The following is a 22,553-nucleotide window of genomic DNA, read 5'->3' on the forward strand; positions in this document are numbered from 1 at the left end:
ACTGCCTGACCCACTACCAGTCAATTGAGAATGAGGAACTGCTAGAGGAAGCTCTGCCTCAGATCCCCAAGAGTACTACGGGGCCCATAGTGGTGTGGCCGACTTTTCTCAGTGATGGCAACCCACTTACAGAACACTTTTCTGCCAGGGATCATATTATCTCCACACTTCAGTCCAGCAAACAGTAGTTGAAAATGCATCTGCTTACATGGACTTTCATGGAATATGCATTCCATTTGCTTACAGCTGCCCAGGGCTGAAACACCAAGATGCAGGAGACTAGCAGACATAAGCAAGAGCAACGCAGGAACAGGAACACTGGAGTCCAGACACAGCGATGCAGGAGGCAAAAGCAGGGGCAAAGCAAAAACAGATGCAGGAACACAGGTGCTCAAGGAGCAGCAAGGCACTAGGAAGAGAGCACATAGCCAAAGACCTTTGTCGCTAAGGCCAGTTCTGGGAGGGAGAACCACTCCTTCAATAGGCCGTCCCTCCAGGTTTCCAGGTGAGCCTCATGAGTGGCCCAGCAGCTGCTACACACACCAGGGCCTGAGCCTGCAAACACCAGGCCATTCTTGGGTCAGGCTGGCCCTGATCCTGCAGGTGCCAGGGCAGTGTGGGCCAGATCCTGACATATACTTTTAAATGTTTCCTTAAAACTAATCATCTTTTTGATTGTTGACCCAAGTACATGGAACTTTGGGTTGTCAGCCCTTTGGATGTTATGATTTCTGACAAGTTCCATGTGCTTAGCTTAAGGAAGTCTTTTGTTGCCCATCTTGAAAAATTGCTTCAGACTTTGCTAATAGGGATACTGTTTTTCTGCACTGTGATAGTGTTTGTGATTTATGTGTGGAGCTTGTGCACTAAGACTTATACTAAGCTATGAAGATTGTAATAAAAATAAAATAATAAATATATGCTGCCAAGTCAAATCTGACTTCTGGCTACCCTTTCCAGGGAATAAAGAAAGACACATGAAGGCAGCTAGTAAGGAATTAGAGAAGGTTGTGAAGGGTAAAGATGCTACTCCCTGTTTCTGTGTATGGATGTGAAAGCTGGACAGTGAAAAAAACTAACAGGAAAGCAGTTTGTTCATCTGAAATACTGTGTTGCAGGAGATGTTTACAGATACTATGAGAGTGTAGATCAAAAAAATTTATTTATAAAAACCCTCTCATACTTCTAATTAATGACTAAACAGAGGCTCTGGACATATCATGAGAATACAAGATCGTCTAGAAAGAACACTTATGCTAGGAAGAGTGGAAGGCAGTTAAAAAAGAGAGAAAGATTCAGCATGAGATGGATTGCCTCAATAAAAGTAGCCTTGAATTTGTAGAACCTGGGTAGAGTTTTTCATGATAGGACCTTTTGAAGTACTGTAGTTAATTCATATGATCACCGTAAGTCAGAAACAATTTGGGAGGCACATAAAAGAACAAACTCTCTTGGCCTCTGTTTTATCAGTTAGGAAAGTGGCCTCCCTGCTATAACCTATCCTCAATTCCTCACCTGACACAGATACATTTGATTACCTGCTGCCTCCTCTTCCTCTATTATAACTCAAGACATGATGGTATCATAAGGACTTTTAAGATCTGTTTTTGTGGCTGTTGTGCTTGTGGTTGTTGTGTCTTTCTCTGACTCTCCCTCCTTCAGCTTTTGCTCCACCTTACTCGATGTGGAGATCTTGTGTTGTTTGAAGTTTGCACACAATTTTGTACTTTTGTAGGTGGCTTGCGTAATATGGATGTTGCACAATACAGATATTGGATTTTGTTTTATGGCTGACACAGTTGTGTCTTTGTTCTCTATTAATGTCTGCAAAATGGGAAAAGGTGGGGGAACCTTATTATACATTACATTTTGTTAGTCACTCCAAATGTTCTCTTCTCTTTTTTTAAACCTTACCTTCAGACCTGTAGAAAACCATTTTATGAGAGTTTTCTGGTCCCACGGGGATTTTATAACTACCACTATATCATTACTAAATCCCCAGGGCTTTTTGTTTTGTTTTGTAGCAATGACCTTGGGGACAGTTTTAAAGAGGTATTTGGCTGTACTTCTTGGAAATCAGGGGTCTCTAAAGGTATAATTTGTATTCTATACAAAAAAATATACTGAGGTTGCAGTCCTGTACACGCTTACATGGGGGTGCCCCACTGAATTCATGGGACTTACTCCTAAAAAGTTATTTGCATTGTACAACTCTTTCAAGTTTGTCAAACTCATTATGTGAAATATATTTCCGTTATATGAAAAAGTAAGACAGGGATGAGTTACAAATGCAATGGAATAGCAACATATGAAATGGAATGCGGCCAAATAACTTGACCCCTGGACTGATGTCAGTATTGGAGAATGGACAGTTTGTAAGCATGTGTTCCGTGAGTCTTGTGAAAATATCCCACCATAATGGATCTAGCTTCTGTAAGAAGGATTGCATAATTAAGGTAACATATCTGCCTATGTGGCAAGAGTGAACTATAGCCCTAGGATTTTGGAATAACATAACATTGTTGGTCCTGCCAATGCATTTAGAATTGATTTTCTTATATTTTGATGTTGATGACCTCTCCCCATTTAGTAGTAGTAGTAGAAGAAGAAGAAGAAGAATAGTAGGGTTTAGTTTTCTTGTTGTTCCTGTCCTGGAGGTTGGACATCATAAGGTCCACTCTGACTTTGGATGTGGCAGATCTAAACAATTATGTTGTATACCATTCAAACCATTCTCCAAGGATCTTTAATAGGTCCTTCTGCTCATACAGTTCTTTTCCTATTTATTTTACCATAAATTATTAATTCTAAGCAAATGTACTTTTTGTTTCTTAGTACATAACCAGAGTATTCTAGTTTTTTTAATGTTATGCATGTACGAGGCTTTAGTCTTTATTCATTTGCTGTAGTATTTCTTTGTTGGTCTCTCTCTTGATCCAATAAATTATCAGCATACTGCAATAAATCCATAATTCTAGTGCTTCTTGCTTGCATTGAAATCCGTGATTCTATACTAGACAGCAGGACTGAGAATATAGCACCATAGAATGTGCATTCTCAAAGCCCATTTTAAGTTTTGGTTGTACAGTATATTCTTCATCTTAGGAAGCTTCTGTGGTCTATCTCAGCTCTGGCTATAACTCCACTACCTATTCAAATAATATTCCAAGGTAATTATGTTTTCTAAAACACTGAATTCTTCAAAAAAATTATATTTAACTGCATTTCTTAAGCTCATTTTTTTTTACTGATTACCATTAATTTGATTTTCTTAACATTCACTTTCAGATGGTGTTCATTACTTAGGTCAGTGACTTTGATAAGTCACTTTTCTGGACCATGTACATTGTCAGTTAGTAAAACTGTATCTGCTACATATTGGATGTTATTGATAACCTGCCCACCAACAATAATAGTGTCATTTGAATCAGTAAGTACATCTTTAAAAATACATTCGGAATAACATTAAACACCAGTGTATATAGATCTTTGTCATTATTGTCCTTACATAATGTCATCTGAATTTCAACTTTCACTGCAGCTTTTTGTTACCATTGATAATAATAATCATGTTCCATCAAGTCAACTGTGACTTAAGGCAACCCCTTTCAGAGTTTTCTAGGTAAAGAGTACTCAGAAGTGGTTTGCCATTCACTTCTTCTGGTAACACCTTGGAATTACCGGTATGCAGCTTGCCCAGGGCCACACAAGCTGGCTCTTCTCCCAGGAGTCATAGTCAGGAAACAAATTCCCGCACAGGTTGACAATTATATGGTTATACTGTATCTTGAATCAAGCCTTTGCTTACCAACGTCTCTTTCAGCTTGCCACGCTGGACTTCGTCAAGTGCTTTCACGTAACCAATAAAGTCCATGTCACAGCATCTGCCCATAAGTATGTATAGGCAGAACAGCGCTTCTCTGGTTCTAAAACTTCCTCTGAATCCCTATCGTCTTCACACAGCTCGGAAATTTGCCACGTTTTTGTTGATTGGTTGGTTTAAAGATAATATGGTGTGTGGCTGTAAAGCTTACTCTTCTCTAGGCATTGAAAGTGCCAGCCTTTTTCTTTCTGAGTAATGTAATAACGTTTGAATTCGGCCAAATTTCAGGAACGATTTCTGTTCCATAGAGTTGATTAAAAAGATTCCCTAAAAGCCAATAGTAATACTATTGTAAAAACATTAACTAAGGAATGTTACCCTTTTTATTGTTGTTGTTGTTAACAGCATTGCATTCCAGATTAGGGATTCCTGTATTTCCAGTCCAGTATTTACATCTGGTCCAATAAGTTCTATTTATCAGCTCTTTTCAAACAGCTCTTTAATGTACTTGCTATTTATTTATTTATTTATTTATTTATTTATTTATTTATTTATTTATTTATTTATTTATTTATTTATTTATTTATAGCCGCCTTTCTCCTCAAAGAGGACCCAAGACAGCTTACATCCTTAAAAGACAATATTTAAAAGCTAAAAGAAATATAGAAATATTTAAAAACAATCAGACAAATACTCCTCTAAAGTGGTAAAGAAAATCAACACCAAAAACAACATTTAAAGCAACAAGGCACAACAATCCACTTAAAAACCCTGCTCAGACAGCCTGAGGGGAAAGCCTGCCTTCATCTGCTTGCAGAAGAACAGCAAATGTGGGGCCCAGCCTGGCCTCCTGTGGGAGGGAGTTCCAGAGTTTAGGAGCAGCAACAGGGAAGGCCCCTCTTCCATGTCCCCACCAAATGCACCTGTGAGGGTGGTGGGACCAAGAGAAGGGCCTCCCCGGATTATCTTAACACCTTGGTAGGCTCAAAAGGGGAGACAACTCAAGCTGTTTAGGGATTAATAGGTTAAAAACAGCACTCTGAACTGTGTCCAGAAATTGATTAGAGCCATTCGAATTGCTTTAATGTGTGTGTGTGTGTGGTTTGTATATAATCCCTGTGAATAGCCCCAGTTAACAATCTTGCTGCAGTGTTTTGGACCTGCTGATTTATTCAAACACTTTCCAAAGGCAGCCCCATGTAGAGCATGTTACAGTAACCCAGCTGGGATGTAACTGAGGCTGCAGCCACACTGGCAATAAGAACTACATTTAAGCATCATTTAAATTGATTTAGATTTTATCGTTCACACAATGCAAGGGTGAAATCGATTTATATAAGCGGCAAAGCAAGCTTTTTTCAACTGGCCAGCAGGGGCTTTTAAAAATACTCTGCTTCTAAAATCAATTCAATTCAATGCGGTTTTTGTAGATGTGAACGCTTGCTGTCATTTAAATTTTTGCCTATGTGGATTTTGGGTGGCAGGGCACCATCAATTTTCCTTTTAAATTAAATAAATAAATACCTTATAATGTTTATTACTGTATCAGTTCATCAATATGCTCAGCATTACAGCTACCTATTATATTCTCTTTGCAGAGCAGCAGAAGACCAGCAGATGCAAAGCAGGCACAGAGCGGGTCTACCTGGGACATAGATGATGATCCACCCACCAGGAGGCTCGCCCTGGAAAAGCAGCTGAAAGCCTTCCCCCGCTCCCTTGTCATTTTTTTTTTCATCATTAATTTGCTGTGGTCCCCCTCTCTTGTGTTTCCCTGAAGGTTTCTAGTGACTATTATGACACCAGGTGGCACATCCTAGATACCTGATTTATCGATATATCACTAATGAAATAAAATTATTTAAGAACAGCCTTACATTTCTACTTTTGAATTTGTTGCTGGTCATATCTGCTAATACTTTTGACAGTTTAGAGCACTGGTTCTTAACCTTTGTTACTCAGATGTTTTTGGACTGCAACTCCCAGAAGCCTTCACCATCAGCTATGCTGGCTGGGGTTTCTGGGAGTTGCAGTTCAAAAACACCTGAGTAACAGAGGTTAAGAATCACTGGCAAGTGGGATTCATATCTGTCTTATCTGATTATGTGGTAGGCTTTCATGACCCCTGTCCCTAATAATCATATATACAATTGGATCACTCTGTTGTTTAATTTCTATGCTTTTTTTTTTTTAAAAAAATTCTTTAACTTCTGGTCAGCTACAGCAATGATAGTACAGTATTATGATCTATATGGAAATCATAATCATTTCTGGAACTGACCTTATGTAATACAACTTAACACCATTGGAGTTTTTTACTTGTGATTAACTAGGATATTATTGTTGCTACTGTCATCTTGTAGGAATTTCCATGACATTATCTCCTTAGTGGTAATTTGAATGTTGAGTTGGTGACCACAGATTCTTTTTCTTCTTCAAAAAATGTTTATTACCCACATTCAGTGTTTCTAGTCTGTATTTTCCAACAAAATCTCCTCAGCCTTCTTTCCATATTTTAGCATTAAAACCCTTCATTATAAAATTTATATTATATATATTTCTGTGTTTTATATCAGCATTGAGTTCCTTATAGACTTTCTTCATTTCTATACTTTTCTTCAGTTGAGTCATATATTTGTGTGATGCTGATGTTTATAAAATTCCTCTGTGGTTACACAAACATTACCTCATGTGAGTATGAAACAAAGTTTGCCACAGCTGCACTTAATTTCTTTTTAAAACTAAGAGTATATCTACAGTATATAGATACTGTTATAGCAGTCTGCTATCACTGTTTGATTCTACTTCAGCTGCTATGGCATCATCATACAAAATGCTGGGATCTATAGTTTGGTGAGGTAATTATGTAGATTTTTCTGGTATAGTTTGGGGTGTGTGTGTGCTATAGCTATCTTTGAGAAAATTCTAAGTGCCTCACAAAACTGCAGATCCCAAGAGCCACTTTAGTTAAAATGTAATCAAAGTGCTATATTCTGCAATGTGGATGCAGCTATGACTCCAATACCATAACAGTGTTGTGTGTTATCTTTGCTCGAATCAAACAGTGTATGATTAGTATCTGTATGTATTTGATTTGACCCTTGCTAGTGAATTTCACTTAGTGTAAGGATCAAAATGTTCATCTTTTTCATTTCTTTGACTGTATTGTGGCTTTCCCCTACCACATACATACATACTCTGTTCAGTCCAGAAACCTAACCTAAACTTCATCCCACAGATTCTCTGGCCATCTACAACTTGCTTGGGGCTGAGGGCCTTTTTGCTTTTCTATCTAGTCATGAGTCTTACAAATGCACCTGGAAGGTAAAATGTTCAGCAGGTGAAAGTTTTTCCATTGTCTTCCACATCTCAGTGCCATGGCCAGTTGTGATGGTCACCATCATGTCAGCAAGTTCCCCATAGTGAAGCCAGCCTTCTTTTACTTTGGTTTCCAATCGGTACTGATGTTCATGCTATCCATAGTGAGGTGGGGCTTATGAGCAATTGAGTTCCTAAAGGCTGCACAGATCTCCTGGTCAATAACCTCCAGCCAAAGCAATTTGTTTTTCTAGGGGTTCCCTAGTACTCTGTATGGCAAAGAGACAGGGAGGTGCTCTTCACCACTGTGGACCCAGTAGGCAATCCCACCACTTTCTTTTTGGGGTTACTAAATCTAGAAGTCTAGAAGATGGAATTCAAATGAAGCCCTTCTTGGTTACTGTGATACAGAAACACGGGAGACTTTGTAATAGCAGAGAAAATCACACACTGACTCAGAATTTCCACTGGGAAGTGAAAAGTAAATACATTCCTACTTAACTGAATTCCAATTATAGAATCCACCAAAAGATCCACAGGAGTTACTTCTCAGCTTGTAAACTGTGTGTTGAGTTAAGTAACATCTCTGATTCCTGCAACTCTGAAGCAGTGTTTTGTACTTACACTAAATTGTTTGATTTTGTGCACATTATATACTTTGTGATCTTAATCTGTTTTGGTATGCACACAATTAAAACAAAGTAATATGAAAATGAATAATCAAAATATTTTTCAATTTTAAAAAGGGGCACAGGGAACAAAACAGTTCTGTTTTCTCTACTGTAGCAAATTTCAAATGAAGCTGGGTGTCTGGAGGTAGAGAGAGGAGAGCCCCTGTCTGTGTGTTTTGCATTTGTAAATTATATGGCTATGTCTGCATGAGATTACAGAGGAGGAGGGTCAATAGCTTAAGTCAGGTTTAAAGCAGCTTTCCTTTAATGGGGTATGCCCTCCGGATGAGCTGAACTGTAACTCCCACCATCTCTGTGCTGGAAGGAAATGTTGGGAATTGTGCCCCCAAGCTCTGGAAGGCACAAGGCTGATGAAGCCTAGTCTAAAGCCTGAAGATATTATTGAATATCATATTTCCTTGGCTGCTAGCCATATCAGCCAAATACCGCTAGTATTTCACTCAGCAGCCATTGTGAATGTAGTTGGTTCATGCACTTTCCCTCTTAGTTTCTCTGCTCTCGGACTTTCTTTGCTTTTATAAGTGACGGGTGGGTGGGTGGCACTGCATAAGCAGTTTTAACTCTCCTGCCCTTTAGGGGGAAAACACAAACACTTTCCAGTGGGAACCTCTTTCACATCCAGTTGTCATGTAAGGAGAGCAAAATTCAACAAGACTCGGGGGTGAAAGGATTAACCCTCCCTTTCTTTCATGCTGTGATCTGGGCAAAGGTTCTGCTCCTCCCTCAGCAATTACATGGTTTTTCCCCCAGTCCTAGGTGCTCTCTCTCTCTCTCTCTCTCTCTCTCTCTCTGTGTGTGTGTTACACAAGCACATGCGTATATATGGATGTTCCATGAAGACGTGCACAAATGTGTGCATGCATGTGTACTGAGGTGGCTCCAGACCAGGGCTGGAGCTCCTCCCTGAAGTATTGGGACCAGGCCCTTCCCTTATCCAGTCTGCAAGACGCTCCTGCGAGGTGGGAGGTGGATGTTGTATGACTGAGTACCCGTGTGCGGGGGGGGGGGGGGATAAAACAGCAAGCCTGGAGTGGCCACATCCATTTTTGCCCCGACTCCATCCACTTCTGGACATCTGATGATGAGACTCTTTCTTGTCCTTTCCTCCTCTCCCAAGTCCACTTACGTCAACCTCCTCTCCGCCGAGGGTGGCGGCGACGGCGCCCTGCTGGGCGAGACCCTTTAGGCTTCTCCCCGGCCCTGCTCAGCCGCCCTGGCGGCATCCCGCTCCCTGCGAGGTCCCCGCTGTTTCACGGCGCCTTGTTCTCTCTCTCTCTCTCTCTCTCTCTCTCTCTCTCACACACACACACACACACACACACACACACACACACACAGAGAGAGAGAGAGAGAGAGAGAGAGAGAGAGAGAGAGAGAGAGAGAGAGAGAGAGAGAGAGAGCCTGCTGACTAGAGAACCAGCCCTGAAGCCGCCATCCTATTTTCCTCTCAGTCTTCCCTCTCGGTCTCGCTAACTTCCCATGAGGGGACGTTACGAAGAAGAAGAAGAAGAAGAAGAAGAAGGAAGAAGGAAGAAAGAGTCAATCACGCTGGTTGCGCGCCCAGGGGTCAAAAAGGCTCCTGCGCCATTCTGGCGAGGGGACCTTCTCTGTTCCCCTCAGAGTCATCGGGCCCCTCCAGCCGGAGGGCGCGGAGACGGAGGGGAGCATCGGCCGGCCACCCCACCCCCATCCCGGGCGCCGGCTTCGAAGCGGAGGAAGGCGAGGAAGGAGCCGCGGGGAAGGCCCCACGCCTGGTTCACGCTCAGACTTCTCCTCAGACGGAACGTGAACGGGATCGTAGGCGGACGCGCCCCATTCACGAGGGAAAGAGACAACAACGCGTCTTGCGGGACCTGCTTCAAAGCCAGACTCAGTTTGTCTGGCATCAGCTGCCGGGGATCGCAACAAGACGCGGCCTCGCATGCCTCCGAAGGAAGTGGCCGACGGTCCAGAAAAGCTAATGCCAAATAGCGCGCAGCTCTCGCTCCCTTGGGGATAGCTCCCTTAAGACTCTACATTGTTTTCATTGCAACAGAATAAGACAGCTAGCTCCCTTGGAAATCTATTCAGGAGGCAACCTGTGGAAAAACTGTGCCCAGAGACGCCATGAGTAGAAAGCCAAGTAGGGGAGAGGGAATTTCTGTTCCTTTGCAAACAGAACTTTGGACCTTGATTATTCAATTCCTAGTCCAGCTCTGGGCCATTGGCAAACCAGTGTTTCACAAATCTATGGTTGTTTTGTTCTATACTCTGAAGGAAAGAAGGAAGTTCCTCCCCTCCCCTCTTTCTCCCAAGATTAGGAGCCCTATTTTGAAGGTTTCATCTTTTTTCTGTGTGAAATCTCTGAAGAATGGAAGGCTCGCCTTGCAATTCCCAGTCACATAAAAATGCTTCTGTAATGTTATTTCTTCTGTTACTGAAAAGGGAGGCTCGAGCACTTTTAGTAACTCGCATCTTAAAGAGTGCTCAACCTGAACTAAATATTGCTCTCAGAGGCAATGGATGGCAAGCCCCTTCCTGGGACACATTTAATGTATGTCTTTTCAAATTGGCGAATGTCCCTCAGGCGTCCCAGAAATGATGTGGTAATTAAACTCATGCTTGGCACATGCCAAGGAGTGCTGTTCCTGTAATGTGGTCTTGCTCATGCAATTACTGTATACACACTGCTAACAGGGGTTGTGCTTGCTCTTCCTTAGGATTGTGGTACTTTTTCTGGCTTCTGTGCTGACGTTCTGTGCAGTGGTCAGCAGCTTTCCACCTTGGTTCCCTTAATTTAGATTTTGTTTGTTTCTTTGTTTCAACCCATTTGCAAAGTAGCAAGCTTCGTATCTCTGAAGAAAAAGAAAGGAAAGTCTGATTGAGCTGGAATATACAGTATTTCTAGCAATTAACAACAGAACAACACACACACACACACACCAAATGCCTGCCTGAAAATTGTGGGAAATGTTCTGTCTCTTGATTCAGAGAGTCATCCAATCATTTGCAGGTACTTGAAAGTACCTCTCTCTGTCCTCAGAGAGGCAATTCTCCTCTCTCTGTCATTCTGACAGGTTGTTTGCAGACTCCTTTGAAACACACTCCAAAGCAATGGGGAGAACTAAACTTCCTGAAATCTCAACCTCTACAGCGGTTCTCTCTCTCTTTTTCAGGCTCATACCCCTCCTTCCCCCCCCCCGTCTCTCTCTCTCTCTCTCTCTCTCTCTCTCTCTCTCTCTCACACACACACACACACACACACACATATGCACACATCCTGAGAAGAAAAGGATGAGAAAGGATATATGCCTCCTAATAGTCACATGTGGAGGCTGGGTTATGGGAAGTCGTTCAGCTGACATCCAGAAATTATGACCTGGAAGAAGGGAGCAAAGCATAGCTGCTATAATCAGACACACAACCAAATGGGTAGAACCTCAACAACAAAACCCTTCTTTGATCTCCAGTGCAGTTACCTTCAGCCTCTACGATTGTACAGTAGTTGGAAAAATCATGTGGAGATGGAACACCAGGGCACCATAAACCTACAGTCTACAGTCTATGGGAGATGGTCTGTGTTCTGTTTAAGGGGTGACCCGTTTACACGAAGAGTCAGACACGACTAAACAATGATGAGTTCATAGGCCCATGTGGGAATAAGTCACTGTGGTAGCCAACAGCCTTGGTCCATTCTTTAATGTGGTTCACATACTGCTTTTTGAACAAACGGAAACCACTGTTCTGCAGATCATCGCAGAAGTATTCCGGTCATGAAGGGAGTATGTCATGTGTCTTTTCTGACACCTTCTTCTGCCTGCTTCTATGCAAAGCAGATCCCTCTCAACTCATGGTGCACCAGCAGTGTAGGCTCCTCACAGACCATGCCTGAGATTTTCAGAAATTGCTGCCGTGTCCTGAAAACAATTCCTCTGGCTTCCTTTGCTCTACTCCTGTGGCCTTTTTTCCCCAGTGACTGACTCTAGCCTTACTTAAGAGTGAGGGTGTCTGTGCCAGATTTATGAGGAAAGCTGCTCCAGTATTTAATGACTGCTTCAAAGAATCCCAGGTTGTCTGCTGCCGACTCCGCTCAAGGAAGCACTTTGTAGCTTTGATTACTGTATTTGATAAGGGGGCATTAGAAATGCAACCTGTTACCTGTTTCCCAAGGTAATTAATTTCATCTGTATTGAACAGATGCCATAATTTCAGGGTTATGGATTAACTAAAGAATAGACAAGAGCATCCTTGTTGGCTTGGAGATTAATTAATTTCCTCAGGCGAAATAGGCTCTCCTTGGCAGGATTGCTTGGGCTGGATGCTTTTAATCTACCTGCTCTGTGATGCTACTGACACCCCCACACACACACACACACAATTTCCATGCCTGCTGCCGGGGAGACAGCAAGAACTGAGTTGGACTGGAAAACGAGCCAGGTATCCTAAGAGGCCCTATTTGTACCTCAAATAGAAGATTGGGGTGTGATGAGAGAAAGCACCAAGGTGATTCCTGGTTTCTTTGTTGGTTTGTTTTTGTTTGTTTCATGTGTTCATTTCTGTCAGATCTGCCCTCTGGATGTTTTAGATTATACAGCCCCTATAACCCCTAACAAGTATAGCTGGGCATGATGGCAGCTGTAGTCCAAAGAGGGTAAGGAATAATATAATAAAACAGAGAATAAACAGTCTTGATTCTTTTCAGAGTCTGATATACCTACAGGATTGTTAACCACCAATAAATTCAGTGATTGATAATAAAACTTGCAGTAAAATCTTATAGAAAACACCATTTAATATTTATTTGCTGTGCATTCATGAAAAAGTATCTGTCAGTGAAAAGTTACTGACAATCAGTGGGGGTGGGAGGGTGGCTGCTTCTGCTGCCACCACTGCTGTTATTTGAGTGGCTCTCTGACTCTGGATCTCACTGGCTCAGGTTACAGTAAAGGGGAAGTACTTTGCTCTTCAAATAAATCCCAGACACAGTAAACTGTATAAAATCAAGCCTGGTCTTCAACTCCCCTTCGGACCAAGTTAGTATGCATCACAGTCAGTTAAAAATGCTACAGCCAGAAGGTCCGGCCCCCTGGAAGCTCTGGATATTGCTGAAATTGAAAGCAGGAAGCATGACAAAAATGTGAAGACATGGTGCCTAGTAGAAACTGTGCTCATCATCAGACCATGGCTGGGGAATATGTCCACACACAGGAAAACAATGATGTTGCACATCATAGCCACTGAAGGATAATGGGAGACACAGTTCAGCAACCTCTGGGGGGCCACACTTTCCCTGTGCTAGATCCATCTTGTTCTCATGAAAACAACCCAGATACTTCACACAACTCCTGCTTTTGCTCTCCTCTCCACTAGCACTGCGTCCTGATCACCAGAGATAAATGTACCCATGGAATACAGTTGTGGTGCTGACAGAAAGCAGATCTTTCGGGAGGTCTAGACTGTACTGACAGCCTAGACAAGGAAGCAAAGAGATGAGGTAAAATGCAAGAGAGCCAGGAAGGACATGTTCTTGGAAACACTGAACAGCAATACACTTGAAGTTCGAACTGGGCTTGTGTTCAGGTACAGACCACATCCTGACCTGGAAGCAATTATAGGCAGGTCAGAAAGAACTAACAGAATATCTGCATGGATGGACCTGAAGTGGCAGGAAGGAGGAGAATGGAAGTCCTGTGGTCTCTTTACAACCACACAGGGCAACCAGTAACATATCAGAAGATCTCTGCTCCCATCAGTTGTTTCCTGACTGTCCCAGCCGAATCAGCGATTGCGCCCTCACACGTCACTACTGCCCTTGGATCTACTGTAAATCTTTTCCATGGGTTTTTTTTTTCTGGTGCATGTCTTCATCTTTTCCTCTCCTGCAGGCTGATCTCCAGGCCCTGTGGTAGCTGGTGCCTGTAGTGGTGGGTGGGTGGAAGAGACAGCAATCTTCAATGGGCAGAAAGAGAAGCAAAAGTGAGTATTCACGTGCAGAAACCAGTAAACATAATACGCACATACACTTTGCCACAGAGACGGAGGCAAGCAGGAGTAGAACAATGGAGGAGAAAGCCTGAGCCTAAGATGGAACAGTGTGCCCACTTGCCCATATGAATTAGCTGTGTGTGCACACTGGATCCCAGAAATCCTGGCCAGCAAAGCTGGTGGTGAAGGCTTCTGGGAATTGTAGTCCAAGAACATCTGGGGACCCCAGGTTGGGAACCACTGCCTTCGTCCTATACTACCCTGTCCTGCTGTTCCACTTCTTGCTACACACACTCCTGCTTTCCCAATGAGCCTTAAGACACATTTTGAGCATGGGCACAGAGGACATCTGTGGAAAGAACAGAATAATAGCTGCTACCAGCCTTTGCAATACACCCCAGCTTCCCATGTCTTTGAGGCTCACTTTTAATCCCCTAAGAAGGGGCGAGGGGTGGGGGTCCATGCCAAGTTGATATTCATGAGCCAGGCATTTTATTTAATGTGCCTCACGAGGGAGGATCAAAGATACCGAGCAGTACCTAATTAATTATTTTTCACCCCTTCTTCTGTAACATCCCCTTAGTTGGGCCTTCGAGCCCTGGAATCTAAAAGGGTTCCGCTTTTGCACTGACTCTGTATAATGAGATGGAATTTGGAGTCCAGCAAATTTGTTCAGTTTTATGGAGTATTACGTGAAAAATGCTGTGAAATTAAGCTCTGGCTCTGCTATCATGCCACGGCCATCAGGGCCGCTTTTATGTGCGGTGCTGCGATGTCGAGATGGGGAGAAAGACTCTTCGTTGTGCTAGTGTGGTGAACGGGGGGGGGGGAGGAGGAGGACCTGCCACCAGGGGGTGGGAGATGAAATTATAATGAAGGGAACCAGAGAGAGAAAGAGGGAGGGACTGATGGGGGATAGCAACAGAAAAGGGCCACTGGCCTTCTGTGACAATAGCCAGTTTTCTCGAGGACCTGCAGCTCCACCTTTCACGTTGGGTTAGAGGAAAATGCAAGAATCACAGTCGTGCCAAACCTGGAAGGGAGATGGCCGGGATGAGGCCAATTGTCTGGAAAGGAAGTGAAAGATGCAAGTATTCAGGGGAAGTGGCCAGGGATATTTGTCACACTCACAAAAATACTGGAAGGGTGACGAAGGGAGAAACAAAGAGAAAGATGATAGGCAGGAGCAGAGGTGAATGATGACTTTTCCTTTTTGGCTAATTGAGGTGCAACTACTTTGGATTGTGGTGACCCAAATGGCCTTGCATGGAGGGGGAGGGGCAAGGCTATATAAGAGTGGGCATTTACAGCTCCTCCCTCTTCTCTACCATTATCAGCATCCTCTCCCTCCCTCTCCCTCCCCTCCCCCCATCACCCACTATGGAAGCTGGTACCTATTTCAACAATTTGCTTTGCAAAACACACCCACCCTTGGAGATTCTGAGTGTATCTGCTCTCCTGTAGTTCTGATTTCTTGCTGCAGGCCTGGGTGATTTAAAAAAAAATGACACACATATATTTCATGTATAGTCAAACAGCTTCAGGGGTTCTATCATTTTATGGTTTCCTCAACTTTATTTCTCATATGAGGCACTGCAGGAATGAATGGCGCTTGTCACTTTTGGTGCATGTGCTAAAAGTGATAGAAAACTTCCCGGATGGAGAAACGCAGCAGATGCAGTGAGGCTATTAGCCGGCTTCCCTACAGTTTCAGCACACAACTCTCCAGTAACAGAATCCTGAGTGATGTTGAGCTGAGTTCCAATTTAAGTGAAATTCAAGGGCAGTTCTAATTTCGACCTGACTCCTGTCCACAGTCCAGGACTCTATGTAAAAGCATTTACTGTACCGGATTAAGGACCCTATGGAAGAGAGAGGCCTTTTGTCCCATAGAAATGACCTTCAGTCTCTAGACAAGCTGTTCACGGGGATGAGTCCTGGGGCAGCCCCATCCACTGTGCTTTGCAAAAGATAGCAAAATGTAAGTTGGCCTTCCCCAACCATGGTTCCTCCAAATGTTTTGGACTACAAATCCCATAATGCCCAGCTAGCAGATCACCTGCTGCCTTTGCATAATGGAAGTTCAAGCCCAGTACACCAGCATAGGCAGCTTAAGCAGCGGCACCTGCTGTACGAAACTGTCACACTGCCTACTGTGGAAAGGTGTATCTCATGGATCTGGAGCATGCCCAGCCTTTCTGGTGTAACAGCTCTCTTGCGTTAACATATTTCTCACACCCTTTCCCCTCCCTGCAGTTGCAGAAGGTCTGTCTGTCTGTCTGTGTTTTTTTCTGTCTGTGTGTTCATTAATTAATTAATTAATTAATTAATTCAACATATATACTGCCCCACTTAGTGACACCCACTACTCTTGGTGGTTTGCGGAACAGATCAGCGAACCCCTGCCCAACCCCCCCTGCAACCTGCCTCATTCCACATTCCCACCGAGATCTGGCCAGTCCCAAAGCACGCCTTGTTGGATCAGGCTTTATACTTGACACAACCTTCCTGAAACAGAAATCTTCCCCACTTCTTCTCCCAGCACTCCCCTCCTCTTTTCCCAGGCCACTTTGGTGTGCATACATATCCCTCCCTCCCTCCATCTATCTGTCTGCTCCAGCGTTTCTTCCTTCCCTTCCTCGGCAGTTTTATGACCCATTTCTTACATGATGGCAGTTGAACAATGTAAGGCTCCTGATTCAATCCCAAACCCCATAAACATCTTTAATGGTTTAGGAACAAAAGCCTTCAGTGAGTTAACAGTTTTGCTGAAAAGGGGGACAAGAAGTTTAACATTTGGTCCAGGCCACAATGTGATCTACGTTTTTCTGTCCTCTGGGTGGGCTTGATGAGATGTGAGTGGTTCTGCATTAATTGTCTACCAATAAAAGAAGGTAAAATAATGTTTCCAGCCAGGGTGTGCCTTAAAAGCATAGCACTCCATCCTTCCATCTGCCCATCTTTCAGTGACAAGAGCTCATTATCCAGCTGAGGACACCTCCCAGTACACAGAGCTGGCTTCCTGCTCTGCTTGGCCCCTGTCTCGACTGGCTCCTGTCCAAGCTTCAAATCACAAAGGAACCGGCAGCTTACCTGGACCTAAAATGGCCACAGAGCAGCAAAATAAAACAACACAAAACAGAATGGATGTGTGTGGGGGGCAGTGGGGGGGGAACCACTTGAGCAAGGCCTTCTCTCCTTTCTCCCCTGTTGTGATGTATGTGGTTTTTTGTGCCTGACAGGCCAGCATCCTCCGGGGAACTGCATTGATTAATCGCACCTTTCAGTTTGCTGTAAGACATCTTTACTTGCTTTAGCTTAAAGAAGCCTGACACATTCAATTGTGGCCCTCAGTCCTCAGTGCCAGTCAGGGCAGGCGGGCAGGGGGAGAGACGTGGTGGCTGCCCACTGAGCCTCCCAGTCCTCTAATGAGAGTGGCGCCTGCATTAGCACTGCCAGAGGCTCTCTGATGTAGCAACCGCTGGGAACAAGGAGGCCTGCGCTGAGGAAATTCAAACAGACACACTTTCTAATTTCCATGACAACTGTAATAGGGTATTTGCTGGGCTCAGATTTGTCTGCGTGTCCATGTGTGTGTGTGTGTGAGAGAGAGGGGGGGGAGGGAGGGAGAGAGAGTGTGTGTGTATGTATGTAAAGGAATGTGAACCTTTAGCAGAGAGCAAACCTGTCATCTGCAAACCTGAGCTGTGGCTTCCAGAGGGTTTATATATAAAGGAAAGAAATAGTGGATATACAATTGCAAATATTTTGGACAAGAGCGTCAACTCACATTCATGTGATTCTCTGTTTTAGTGAGCAGTAACCTTGCAAATCATTTATTCCTCCTTATCCTGAGACTGCTCTGATGCTGTCTGTGCAATGAAAATGCTGCTGCACACTGTGGAGGAAACAGGCAGATTTCCTTGCTGTGTTTTACTTGTGCATTTAACCTGGTGCCATGTTTTAAATGGATTTCTGTGTGTACGTGAATTATTGTTGTGGTTCTGAGTCATCATGAGTGCCATGTTCTGACACAACAGCAAGATAAATTTTTAATTAATAAAGGAAACTGGGGAAGGAGATAGGCCTCACATGTCAGGGAATGGCACGTGTTTTTATAGATGTGGAATATAGAGAGAAATGAATTCTGGGAATTACAGAGGGGTGTGTGTGTGCGTGTCTGTCTGTGTCTGTGTCTGTGTCTGTGTCTGTGTCTGTGTCTGTGTCTGTGTGCACATGCATGTGCGTGCTTGCGTGTTATGTGCCATCAAGTCGGAACCGACTAGTAGAGACCTTAATAGGGTTTTCAAGGTACTGTAAGTGAGATATTTAAGGAGTGGTTTTACCAGTTTCACTCCCCCAGTAACTTTTCATGTCTGAGTGGGGATTCGAACCCTGTTCTCCACTCTATCCACTACACCACACTGGGAATCCTACTAAATAATCACCATCATATGCCATCAATTCAATCCTGTTGCATGCTAACACTTCCCATGGTTTTTCCAGGTAGAGAGTATTCAGAAGTAGTTTACCATTCCCGTTTTTTATGGGAGTCATCCTGGGACTGTGCAGCTCTCCCAAGGCCACCAAGGCTAGCTCTTCTCCCAGGAAGAAGCACAGTGGGGGGGGGGGAATTGAACTCCCAGCCTCTGGCTCTGCAGTCAGATGCCTAAACTGCTGAGTACCCAGCGAGCTGTACTGTACCTAATATGGATTAAATGGATCACAGACACATTGGGAAATAGATAAGTTTACAAAAAGCGAGTTTTTAAAAATAAAACACACCACACACACACAAACACACACACACAAAATAAAACCCACATACTAGACCAAAACAGAACATATGGCAGTGATGGAGAACCTTGGCTTTGGCCCATGTATTGGGCTAATGTGGCACAAGCTCCTTAGGCTTAACTGAGCCAGGTGGAGCTGTTGGGAATTGAAGTCCAAAGCCAAAGACCTGGAGGACCAAAGCTTCCCCACCATGACATATTGGAAAACCCAGCTGCCTGGCTGTTTAAAGCTAATGGCTGTGCATAGGAGGACACTTAGGAAAGACTCTGCCTTATTTATTTATTTATTTATTTATTTATTTATTTATTTATTTATTTATTTATTTATTTATTTATTTATTTATTTATTTGATTTTTACCCCCGCCCCTCTAGACCATGTCTACTCAGGGCGGCTAACTGGACTCATTGATGTGTGTGTGGGGGGGAGAAACACCATATATTCTAGCCTCCAGCTAGCTTGCAGAGCTTAGCTTGCACGTCAGTCTGCACTCTGTGGGACCACAATGGTGCCCTCCCTAAGAAAAAATAATTGCAGATAGCTCAGGCTATCAGTCAAGACAACTTCATCTGCAACAAAAAGGGAAAAGCTTCCTGTGTAAGAGGCACTTGACCAAATCATAGTTGAAATGGTGTTGACCCTTCATAGATAGCACTGCTGTAATTTGTGGTTCTTCTGCTGTGGGTCTTTCAGGATGCCCTCATTTTCATGACCTGGCTAGACAGCTCACTGAATGGGATACCTGCCTGTGGAGCCAGCAATGGAGAGTTTGGTTCCCCACTATGCTGTGGGGGTGGAGGGGGATAGCCAGCGGACATAGCCTTGGGCAAACTGCATAGTCCCAGAGCACTCCCAGAGGAAGGCAATGTTAAACCACTTCGGAGTACTAAATTTTTATGCCTAGAAAACACTGGGAAGGGTTGCCATGAACCAGAAGTGAATTGATGGCACATTGTTTCCGATAGTAGTGGTAGTAGTGGTGATCATAGGATCCCTTCCAGCTCTGCAGTTCTAAGATGATGGTCATGATGATGATGATGATGATGACGATGACAACAATATCAGTAGTGGTAGTATTGATGCCTTGGCTGCTGATTTTATGCTTGATGCTACACGTATTGCAACTGATTCATCTGTTAGCAGTCTTTACGTACCTACCGACAGAATGTTCAGAGGGACCACTCAAAATTGTGATATTTTGCCTCCGTTCAGAGATCCGCTTTATTTACTAGTTTGCATCTATGTGTAATTCAAAGGGTAGGTTTTTGCCTTTCCATAGCCCAGTTGTTCTGCAACTGGGCTATGGAAAGGAGGGTTTGTTCCCATCTGCACCTGCCAGATGAAGCCCTTCCACAAAATATTTGTTGCAGCTTCCCCTTTCTGGTGTGTTCATCAGATACAGGGCCATCTACCTGATAGCACCAAGACTATGGAATGTTTTCCCTGGGTGTACTAGGCAAAACACCCATCTTATTGGCTTTTAAACTGTTGTTGGGATTATAGCTTATCTGCTTTGGGGTTATGTTTTGCTTTTGCTTTATCACTGTCCAGTTTCATGTGAGAAGTGTGCTTTTTTTAAAAAAATAGAACTAGATATACTTTTAAAATTGGTTTTATAAAAGAAATTGTATGTCACCATAAAGCAATATATAATAAACTGGTCGATGTTGATGTTGGGTGTGTGGGGAATACATTCTTGACTCCCTTTAATACAATGTCTAAAATCTCCCTATCATCAAGTCCTTGAAACGAGTGCAGGGAGTGAAACAACAACAAACATGCTATCAGTTTCAGGAACTCTCTGCTCTGTCGCTGTGACCATTTTTGGTGGAGGAGAAATGAAATGGCTTGAAATACCTGGAGTTAAGATTAATCCTTTCTGACCTTTGCAATCATCTGATTAAGCTCTCGCCGCACAATAGAATTCCTAGATTTGTGCAAGCTCTGGTTTAAAACCCACTAGGTCTGTTTGGCTCATGGTAGTCCTACAAGGTTTTTAAAAAGAAAATCCTACAGCTTTGCAGCCATGTCTTTGCAGCCACCAGCACCTAGTGGAGAAGAAGCCCAAGGCTTCTCCAAACAGTGTCTCCCTGTCCACCAGAATCAGCCCTGTAGTAGACATCTGGTTGCAAATGTACAAAACAGTCTTTTATTGAGTCCAACATGGACCACTCTTCTGCCTGGCACAGTGTCAAAGGCTATGGCTGAGGGAGACTCTCTGGAGCCTGAGACAGACAGCTCCCCTCCCCCAGACCTGCTATCAAAGCTCTTTGGCACCACATCCTATTCCTCATATGTTACTGCAGGAACAAAAGGCCTGGTGCCCACCAGGTGTTCGGGATAATCACACCAGTAAGATTGCAGCAATAATGTCAGGGGCATGTGGAATTTTAGAGTCCAAAATCTCTGGAGGGCACAAAGTCACCTCCTTTTCCTCAACCATCGCTAAGCCTAAGTACACATTACTGAAATAAGGGCATATTTGTGGCCTGTTCACCCTTTCAATATCTTTCTTCTCCTTCCATGTTTTTCCCCTTTGGTCTTTTTTCTAAACTGTAAATTCCTTGGGGCAGGACTTTCTTCCTGTACCGTATGAAGTGCCATGTACTGATAATATCCTCTTCCTGCCTCTTGATTTTAAACTAGTTCCCTGAAGGTTGCAGGGAACAAACGTGGGCCTTTCTGCATGAAAAGAATGTGGTGTAACATTCTTCACCACTGAAGATGGAGATGGTAGTGAAAAAAAGGAGTAGTTTTCTTTCCCGTCCCTTGACAACCTCACAAAAGAATCATGAAGTGACTGTTTAGAACACATCTGCAGAGAACTGTGGGGAATTCTGCCCAGGAGGATGTACTGGGCACTCCAGCCCTATTTGAACACCATCAAAATGATGCTTCCAGTCTCTAAAATAAAAGCATCTGGATTTCAGGAATAGGCAGAGTCTCACAGCACCAGTTTCCCCCCCCCCCCCAGCTCATGGGTGTGAAAAGACACCTACACATGTCTGTAGAAATGTCTAAATATTCATCTTATGAAACATCTTCACAGCAGAATCCTGTGATGTCAACATTTTGACCTGCAGTGCTATGCTGGCATTTTGCCCTTTCACAGTGATGTGGGGAACTCCACAAACAGATAGGTGTAGCTGGATCCATTGTTCTGACTAGCGATGGGCACAAACCACTTTGTACATCAAGAAAGTTTGTGGTATAGATACAGAGCATAGATACAGAGCAGTGTTTATGTTCTGCAGGTACATAGAGAATTTTTCAAGAAGTTTCCAAGTGTTGTCAGCACATATGATTGTAACAGTTATGTTAAAATACAGTTTCAGTACCCTCCCGTATCAGGATCAGCTGTTTGACCAGAAAACAAGCACACTGAACCACTGGACCAGCTGCAAGGTCTTCTGTCCACTGGATTACTGGTGGTGGGCACCTATCTTTCCAGTTTTGCAAAATCAGTCTATCTGCAGTGGTATGGGCATGGAGAGCCCATCTATACTGACGTGTGGCTAATTTCCAAGTGGTGTGAGCAGTCCACCAACAGGTGGGTGTAGCTGAATTCATGGTCCTGAGCTCAGACACACAGGTTCCGACACCTGCAATGCCAAAAGAAGCATGGGTGAGGCTTGGTCTAATTTTCAGACCTGGCCAGCATTCCTATCAAATTGGAACTGCTCTAGACTCTTCTATAAAAATGCATAAAGCTCTGGAGCAGACCAACACATATTTAGCATTATATATCTCTTCTCCCCACTCCCAGTTCCTGTTGCCATCACTGTGGGTCAGTCCACCTGTGCTGGCATGTAGCTCTCTTGCCAGATAAAGTAAAGGTGTGGGAGAAATTAATTGAAAGATTTCTGGAGCAGGATGAAAACACAAGGTTGTGTGCTGATAAGTCATTTTGCAGACATTTTAATAACATATTGATACAACTATGAAACTTATTTTAATGGAA

General features: G+C 43.5%; 1 long non-coding RNA gene across 2 annotated transcripts; it reads left to right on the forward strand.

Annotated features, from left to right (window-relative positions):
• The first annotated feature begins 1,454 nt into the window (after positions 1–1,454).
• Positions 1,455–8,159, forward strand: LOC110091346 (uncharacterized). 2 transcript variants are annotated; one of them, XR_012083282.2, is made up of 3 exons: positions 1,455–1,579; positions 3,289–3,430; positions 5,422–8,159. It is a non-coding gene; the product is annotated as an uncharacterized LOC110091346 (long non-coding RNA). The 2 variants fall into 2 exon arrangements; XR_012083281.2 differs by lacking the exon at positions 1,455–1,579 and adding an exon at positions 1,853–3,170.
• The last annotated feature ends 14,394 nt before the right edge of the window (positions 8,160–22,553 follow it).

Source organism: Pogona vitticeps, chromosome 2, assembly GCF_051106095.1.
Source record: "Pogona vitticeps strain Pit_001003342236 chromosome 2, PviZW2.1, whole genome shotgun sequence".
Lineage (NCBI taxonomy): Eukaryota > Metazoa > Chordata > Lepidosauria > Squamata > Agamidae > Pogona > Pogona vitticeps.